The following is a 9,406-nucleotide window of genomic DNA, read 5'->3' on the forward strand; positions in this document are numbered from 1 at the left end:
TTTCCTTGCATCAATGGAAATACCAAACCTACTAGACCATTGAATTATATTTTCTGTGAAATATTTTATTCGGGTGCATGTTGATAAGAGTGATAGCTCTTGGACTATAGGTGCAGCTTGGGTTGGGTTTAGCATTTGCTAAAAAAATGACTTGCAAACAACCCGAACCGACAAAATTTTATGATAAAAGCTCAACCTGAATTCCCAAAAATTTATCGGAGTTGCACCCCAATATGGGATTGAGCCTGTAGCTCAAATATGGTTAAGGCTTTCCTCTTCAACCATGAGGTCCGAGGTTCAATCCCGCTTATCTACCAAAAAGAGGAGTGATAGCTCTCCATGGAAAGGACTTTTTATGTGGAAAGCACGGCGACATTTCTTACTTACGGAAATGAGGAATTTAAAAATAAAGAGTGGGGTGCCAACGCGCATGAGATGTGGAAGACCCTCAAGGTCGACAGACCGCCGACTCAAACCAGGCAACAAAACAAGCACAAACCAAACGCTAGCCAGTGATAAAACGAACAGATTAAAAGAAAAAGACTCACCGAAGAAGAAAGATGAATCTATTGCTTCCTTAATCCGAATACAACTACGGAAAAGTAAATGGTACAGACACTGGAAAAGTAAAGATAAAATGCTAATACATATTTGGATTTGGTTCTGGGACCCCTTCCTTTTAGACAGATGCCTCTTTATATAGTATTATTTGGGTAGGCGCACCACATTACCCCACGTTCTTCTTGAAGGGGAACTTTTTGGTAACTACCCATGATGGGTCAGCTTATTTTCACGTCCTCCATATTCAATGTAATAACCGGTAAAATATATATATATATATATACAAATAAATAAAAATGGCCTCATAGGTGGGTAATCATCGGCCATTACTCATTTTTCCCCGAGTTAATCGGGCATGAGGACATCTAGCATAATGAGGCCTACGCGATTCGAACCCAACGCTGAGCGAGGATTGAACGGCTTCCTACCACTAAACCACCGCCCCAGATGTCAACTAAAAATGAGTAGATACTTACACATATTAAAAATTATCAATAGTCACTATTCATAATTACTATTCACAATAGTCACTATGCAGAAATACTATGCAAGTTCACTATTGAGATAAACTATTCAAAATTACTATTCACAGTAGGACCCACCGAGTACTATTCACAAGCGGGTCCCACCAACAGTGGGTCCCACATCAGCGGGCCCCACACAGCGGGTCCTACCACCAGTGGGACCCACAACAAGCAGGACCCACAAATAGCGGAACCCAACGCCAGCGGGACCCATCACTAGTGGGAACCACTACCAGAAGGACACACCGCAACCACTTTCATTAACTCATTGGTTAAGCGGGTCACTCCACAACCACTATCATTAATGAGTAGTTGCGCTTCACCGACGAAAATAATAATTAAATAATATTAATCATCCTGTTACTATTCAAGCAGCCTTTACTATTCATTTATTTATACCTTTACTATTCCTATATTTTTGTGAAAGCATTTAAGAGAGTAGTTGTGAATTTAAGACTGTAGTTGAAAAAAATACCTATAAATAGAGGAAGAGAAGAAGAAGAAAAATAAAGAAAAAGAGAGAGAGAGAGAAAAGAGAACGAGAGAGAAGAAAGAGTAAGAGAGAGAGGAGAAGGAAAAGAAAATTCACTTCATCACTACCAAGGTAAGTCTTTCATATAGATAGTTAAAGTATTTATTATGGGTAATATGGTTGGTTCTACCACCTATATAAATATTAGGATAAAGCATGCATAAGAGGCGATAACTCGCTATAGATTATGCAAGTTTTATCATCTTATTTGAACGGTGAAATGCTAGCATAGTAACCGTAAAAATAAACTTTAATCAAAGAAAGACGAACTGCTGAGCATAGTAGCCCATCTTATTTGAACGGTGAAATGCTAGCATAGTAATCGTAAAGTACACTGTAATCAAAGAAAGGCGAACTGCTGAGCATAGTAGCCAAGAAATAAACTAAAGAATGGTGAACTGCTGAGCATAGTAACCTGTGGGGTCCACATGAATAGTAACATGTGGGGTCCATATGAATAGTGCATGCTGGGCCCCGTGATCTTAAAAATTTATTAGAAAGAACACTGAACACAGGAAACATTATTTTGGACATAGATGGACATTACCTGGACAGAAAGGACACTGCCTTAAAACATGAATTTGATAAAATTAGAATATATTTACAGGTTATCCACTCCAAGGTGTAAGCTCAAACAAACCTGTGACCGGAAAACTATATGTAAAGGTTTTCTTCCATTGATTCTCTTTTGCTATATGTAAGGATTTTCTTCCATTGATTCTCTTTTGCTATATGTAAGGGTTTTCTTTCATTGATTCTCTTTTGCTATATGTAAGGGTTTTCTTCCATTGATTCTCTTTTGCTATATGTAAGAGTTTTCTCCATTGATTCTCTTTTGATATATTGGATGTGAATATTTCATATTCTTTTATTCTCTTTATACGCAATTATTATAAGAGTTTCTATCCTTCTAAGATCCACAACTGATGAGAATCCAAGGGGGATCCTTTCTTTCAGACCCCATTCCTTTCAGATAAATGATTTTACTGATAAAGCCATAATTCTATTTTGTATCCTCGAAACTTGTTTCCGTGAGATATGTTTATGTTTAGAGTTTATCTTGTGATACCCTAATTCTGAATATGGACTGAGTTATGATATGATGACGGGTGGACGCGTTATAGTCCTCCATGTGCACGTGGGTAAAGTCGACTCTAGAGAGTGTAAATCTAGAGGATTATGAGCCGAGGTATGGCTACGAATGGGCCGAGATATGGCTATGAATGAAAGCATCTATGCTTAATGAAGTATATATATATATATATATATATATATAATTCTATATATAATTCTTAATATAAAGTTCTGTAAGTTTTCTCTATACGTTTGGAAAGTATGTTGTGCTTATTCTTTCTTTCCATGTTTATAATGTGAGATGTCCTATCTACAAAATAGCATGTTCTTATGAGCTTGACAATTCTACATCACTTGTTGTTTATACCCTACTGGGCTATTTGAGCTCACCCCTTTTTCCTTGTTTTATTGTTCCAACCCTCATGTGAAGTATAGATGAAAGATGAGGAATGCTAGAGTTGAATCCAAAACTGTTCTAAAGGACAAATATATTTTAAATATGTATCAACTATGTCTTGAATTAAGATGTAATAAGTTAGACCTAATTCCTGTAAACCCTCTAAACGTAGTTGTTGTATTTGAGATCTTGGGAATAATGAAAGTTTTTTAGAAAGATGATGTAATATTCTTTTACGCACCGAATTAGTATTTCCAAAAAAATCCGGGGCGTTACATTCAAGGTGGCTATCTTGCACCTTTCCATGACCGGCAACGTACAAATATACCATAACCTTGAGTCATTCAAATAGATAGTATCGTGTTGATTCGATCACATTTGACCGATCCTCTCTTTTAGGATGAACGTGATCTAATGGGTAACTGCCCACTTATATCATTTTGGTCATGCACATTCTAATATATGTCAATTAGGTGCTAGCATGGCACATGATTCTATTGACTCTGTCCACACGAACGGTCAATTGTTGGTTTGGTCATCGTGACCGATAAAAACCCAAAATGTGTGTAGACAAGAGTTATGCTAAGAAAGGTTACCGTGCCATTCAAAAAAGAAAAACAAAAGCTAAACCATCAATTTTTGTAGTCTATAATTTTACATATGAGATGTATGTTCGGGATGAGACTAATGGGTCGCCTCCTATGTCCTACAAGATCAATGATCTTAATCTTACATAGATTGTTAAATTAACATCACTAGAATCAATCTCTCAGGTCTCGAGCATTTAAATCAAAGAAAAGCTTGAATTATAACAAGAGGGTTAAATATTATGTTCACACACAGTAGATTAGATAACCATTGGTTATTCTAATTCAAACTTTATAGTTGTCGGGACACCTGGAGTTCTGCATAAGGATATTTTGGCAAAAAGTATTGAATCATAGAGGAATGTCAAATATACACCATGCTATGCCTTGTGGTTATGGAATTTCTACCTTGTTGGTCATCACTCTTCAAAAACTCACCGTATCTAGTTTCTATGATACATATACTTTTACCAAGACAAGCAAACTTAAAATCCTTAGACCTCTAAGAATAACCAATGAAATAGCAACTAATAGTTTCTGGGTCCAATTTTCTTATTTGGGGATTATAAACTTTAGCCTCAGCCAATCATCATCATATGTGTAAAAATACCCTAATCTCGGCTTCCCACCGACCTACACATAATGGTCCAATGATCACATGCTCCTCTTCATTCTCATCTATATTCGGTCAACGAGAGACCTTCCTTGGACATGATTACACTCTTACAATAGATGGAAAGCAATAGAGTGGGAAAGAAGGACCCATATATATAAGTGAAGAGAGCTCCCACTAAGCTTTCCCAACTTGGCAATTTTCGTTTGGCATCTTGGGCCCAAGAATAACATGTTGGTAGTGCAAAATTGGAGCCCAAGAGTCTTCCAAAACTTAGTTAATTAGCTGTCAATGAAAGGATTGCCTTAATGCAAAAGGCAACACACAAGGTTAGTAATTTCTATGAATAGAAATTTCTAACATGCATGCCAGATATGCACCCGCTAGGACTCAAAAATTTTCTTTTGTAGTAGGTCGTAAAAGTGACTAGTAGAATCATGGTTTTAGGTAGAAACAAAACCAAACAAGCCCACATCACATGCTGGGTTAACCACTCGTCAACACCGTTTAAGGTCCAGTTTGTTTTGGATTTTGAGAATTGTCTTTGTTCAAATCTGATTAGCGGATTCAAATTTGTGTTTAATTTTGAGTCTGATAGTTAGATATGGACTCAAAATTCAAACAAATGGTGCCCATGGTTGCATTTGATGACTCAAAATTCAAACAAAAGGCAAGATGCTTTTTGGTAACTTCAATTTTTTTAGGGAAATTATAGCACCTCAAGGTTGAAATACACAGCCTCAACAGTTGAGCTACAGGCAGGGGCGGAGCCAGGAATTTACGGTTGGGGGGGCCAAATTAATTTACACTTGTCTGCATTTGTCATTGGGGGGGGCCATGGCCACTAAACTAGCTTGGCATGCATGTGTAGCCATGCACCATATAAAGGAATTTTGCAAGTCATGGGGGGCATGGCCCCCCTCAAGCTATATGTGCCTCCGCCCCTGGCTACAGGCACATCCCTACCAACTTGAATCTTACAAACTTAGTTCTTATATTTCACACTCACAAGTACAAAATAATGGATAAAAATGAGATTTTCCAAAGCTACTTGGCGTCCGTTGGATGGATTTGATGTTGTACTTTAGTCCATCCATGGCAGGATGTGAATGGTCTAGATCATTTAGTTGCACTGTTAATGAGAATATTTTTAGGGAAATTATAGAACCCTTGTTTGATAATGCACGATCACCTTTTCATTTATGAAAGCTCACTATAATTTGGGAAATGGTATATTCACCCCCTTTTCTCCCACGGGCCACCCCATCTAGCAAGGTTGCAACTCGGGTCGGGCTGTTCGGATCCAATTTTTTACGGGTAAACCCGAGATTCAAAAACCCAACTCTCTCGGGTCGGGTTTTATTGTTTCGCATAGGATAGTGACTAATTTCAAAGGCTTAAGAAAACAACATATCGCCATTTTATTCAAGAGAAATTTAAGAAAGTCATAATACACCTTTAAGTGTCGATCCGCTTTCAAGTTATTTTTTTAAACCCAATCAATTTTAGGGAAATGTTATCATCACTACTGTAATTTGATGATCGCACACCTCACTTTATTTAAAGAACGGTATGGCCTGCACCATAGGATGATCGAAACCGTCTATTAGATTGGCCACACCCTAAATAGGTTGTGTCCCAAAAATCATTTCCATAGGTTGATCCTAACCGTCCGATTTGCAGAGGTACTGAATGATCCTAACCCTCTAAAGATCGGAGGGTTAGGTTAAACCTATGGAAATAATTTTTTGGGGCACAACCTATTTAGGATTTGGCCATCTAATGGACGGTTTGGATCATCCTATAGTGCGGCCCATACGGTACTTTTAATAAAGCGAGGAGTGTGATCATCAATATACAGTAGTGCTGATAGCATTAACCTCTACCCTCAATTGTATTTTGAGCGGTGATAGATGCTGTCATTGGTTCCACATCATTAATTATAACAAAAAATAGGATGGAGATTCGAATAAAATAACTTTGATATATATTAATTTACGCTCACTAGATCTACAACAAATCAAAGTGGCGCAGCGGAAGCGTGGTGGGCCCATAACCCACAGGTCCCAGGATCGAAACCTGGCTTTGATATTGTCACTCTCAATCTAAACTTTTATTAGGGTTTTTGCCTTATTTGATTTTGGACATTTTTCCATTAATTCATGGGTATTTATTTTCTAATTATAATTACTCTGTTACTTTGAATAGAAGTTATGTGATTCTGTCTGTGGAGAGTGATTTTAATTATTTAAAATTTCTGCTTTTTTTGTTTATTTTGACTGCATAGACAATGTTGGCCAATTGAACTTTCTGTTGATTTACTTACTGGGTTTGGTTTGTTGGCATATCATTGATTTTCATTATGTTTGTTACTGTCACCATTCTCAATGTCAAGCTTATTTAATATGCATGAAATAGCTCATTCAATTTAACAAAATACCTTGAAAGTATTTGAAAATTTTCTATCAGAAAGATGCAATAAGTAGCCACTACTTTGCAAATCATGAGCTCTGAAGCATTGAGAGAACCTGGGTTTTGACACATTATTTTTACTTTGTAACATATGATGTGCTTATTAAATATCAGCAGTTTCAGTATTTTAATTGAAGTTTATCTCCATTGAAACATAGAAACTGATGTTATTCCAACATGTAGACTTCTTCTTTTTTTAACTCATGTGGAAGGGCCATTCTGGAGCTTCATATTACGTTTTATCATATTTACTTTGATATAATCTTCTCTGACAGGTGGTAGCAGCGGTCAGGTCCCCATATTGGATTTATATACAGGTGGTAGCAGCGGTCATCTCCTGGGCCCGTTCCCTTCCTCTTTTTCGGTTTGTTTCTGCGTATGCCCTTTGGGAAGGGTGGTCAACCATATGCATGGAATCGGTTACCAAAGTGAAATCTCGACCCTCCTGGTCCCCCCCGCCACCGGGGTCTCTGAAGCTCAATTTTGACGGTTCCTCTATCGGTAACCCAGGAGCGGCTGGAGTGGGGGGGTTATGTCGGAACCATAAAGGGGAAGTCATTTGGGCCTATTCGGGGCCTCTTGGATTTGCCGACTCGTCTGAGGCGGAGGTTCGAGCCGTTCACAGTGGGATTCTTTCCATGCCTCGCTTGGAGTGTGACAGTCTGATAGTCGAAGGCGATTCCGTAAATGTTATTCGCTGGCTTTCGGGAGACGCTTCTCCCCCTTGGAGATTTGTGCATTTCTTTGAGGAGATAGAGGATAGAGGAAAGGGCTACTCCATGGTCTTTCAGCATGTCCGGAGATCGGCCAATGTGGCAGCCGACTCTCTGGCTAAGAGTGGTGTTTCCCGGGCCGAATTGGAGTGTTTTGACTATCTCCCCCCTTGAGTCATTGTCTTGCTATTTTATTTGCTCATTGTTCCGACAGGATCATCTCGGTTCTGCTTATTCATATATATAAATATATATTCTGTTGCTTTCTTCAAAAAAAAAAAAATCTTCTCTGACACTCATCAACCATCTTCATAAATCCAGTATTATCCCAACCAAAACCTTTTCGGTTAAGAATAGACCTTTAGAAAGCCATTTTCAAACGTGGGAGAGAATTAGAGTATGTGGTAGACTTCTCTCTCTCTCTCTCTCGTATATTATATATAAGGTACTAATAATTATGCCACTAGTAAGTGAAAAAACGAAAAATTACACTTATATCTTGTAAAGTAACCCCAGTAAACCCCTATATCTCAACACTCTCCCTCAAGTTAATGCAAAGATATCACTCATACGAACAAGTTGCCAAATATATGAGACAACTGATTTGAAGCAATAGCTTTCATAAGGATGTCAGCAAGTTGTGCTTGTGTAGGAATGTAAAGGGTATAAATCAGCCGTTGCTTGAGCTTTTCTTGTATCAGGTTACAATCAACCTCGATATGTTTTGTTCGGTCATGTTGAATAGGATTATGCTCGATAATAATGGCATCCCTATTATCACAATACAAGTTAATATAGTAGGACCAGATGTACAAAGTCATAACTCGGATAACAGTCTCTGAAACAACATCTGCTCACACATTCCATGAGCCATAGATTTGTATTCAACTTCTGCACTAGATTTGGCAACTGCTAGCTGTTTTCTACTGTGTTAAATAAGATTTTACCATCCAAGAAAGTGTTGCAATTTGCCTACATCTTTAATCTCAAATTCGGACATTAAATTTGATTTCAACTTGTAAATGTCCTCCCAATCATCACAGTTATCACAATATCACATAGACGATTAGAACAATCGTGCCTCGAGTTGTTTGTTTGACGAACAGGTATGATCGCTTGGCATTGTGAATATCCCGGCTTCTTTATATCATTATAAAACCTCACAAACCAAGCCCTTGGGAATTGTTTGAGACCATAAATAGCTTTCTTTAACTGCATAGCTTTCTCTGTGCACCCGGAAACTGAAAATTTAGTGGAATCTGCATATAAAACTCTTCCTCTAGGTCTCCAAGAAGAAAGGCTTTTTTGACATCCTACTGATGAAGAGACCAATCCAGGTTTTTGTAATAGAAAATAGCACTCTGACGGAAATCATTTTGGAAATTGGGGCATATGTTCTTTGGTAATCAATACCAAGAATCTGTGTACCATTTGGCAAAAAGCCGACCCTTGAATCTGTGCACGTCTTGCTTGTATTTTCCGATATACTCCCACTTACAACCCACTGGTCTTTGTCCTCTAAGAAGATCAACTAATCCCCAAGTATGATTCCTTTCTAGAGCTTTCATCTCCTCCCTCATAGCATCCCTCTATTTAGAATGAGATAAAGCATCTGCAGCACTGGAAGGAAAAGATATCTACGACAAGTTTGCTAGAAAGAAATGGTAAGAGACAGTAATTGATATGAAACAAGATTAGATATAGGATGTTGCATACATATACACTTTTACAGACAACAATGGAAAGGACGAGATCAATAGGAGATACACCAACAGAAACAAGGTTAGTAAGATCAAGAAGAGAAGAAGGACTAGGATCAATCATACCCGCATCGAAGGGTAGATTCTCAGGAGCTAACCGATCCTCTTTTGACTTCCTCTTCATATATATATATATATATATATATATATTCAACTCCTCCCTAGGCTCACTT

The sequence above is a fragment of the Tasmannia lanceolata genome, unplaced genomic scaffold, assembly GCF_043159265.1.
Source record: "Tasmannia lanceolata isolate RefF3 unplaced genomic scaffold, GAP_Taslan_0.1 ptg000025l, whole genome shotgun sequence".
Lineage (NCBI taxonomy): Eukaryota > Viridiplantae > Streptophyta > Magnoliopsida > Canellales > Winteraceae > Tasmannia > Tasmannia lanceolata.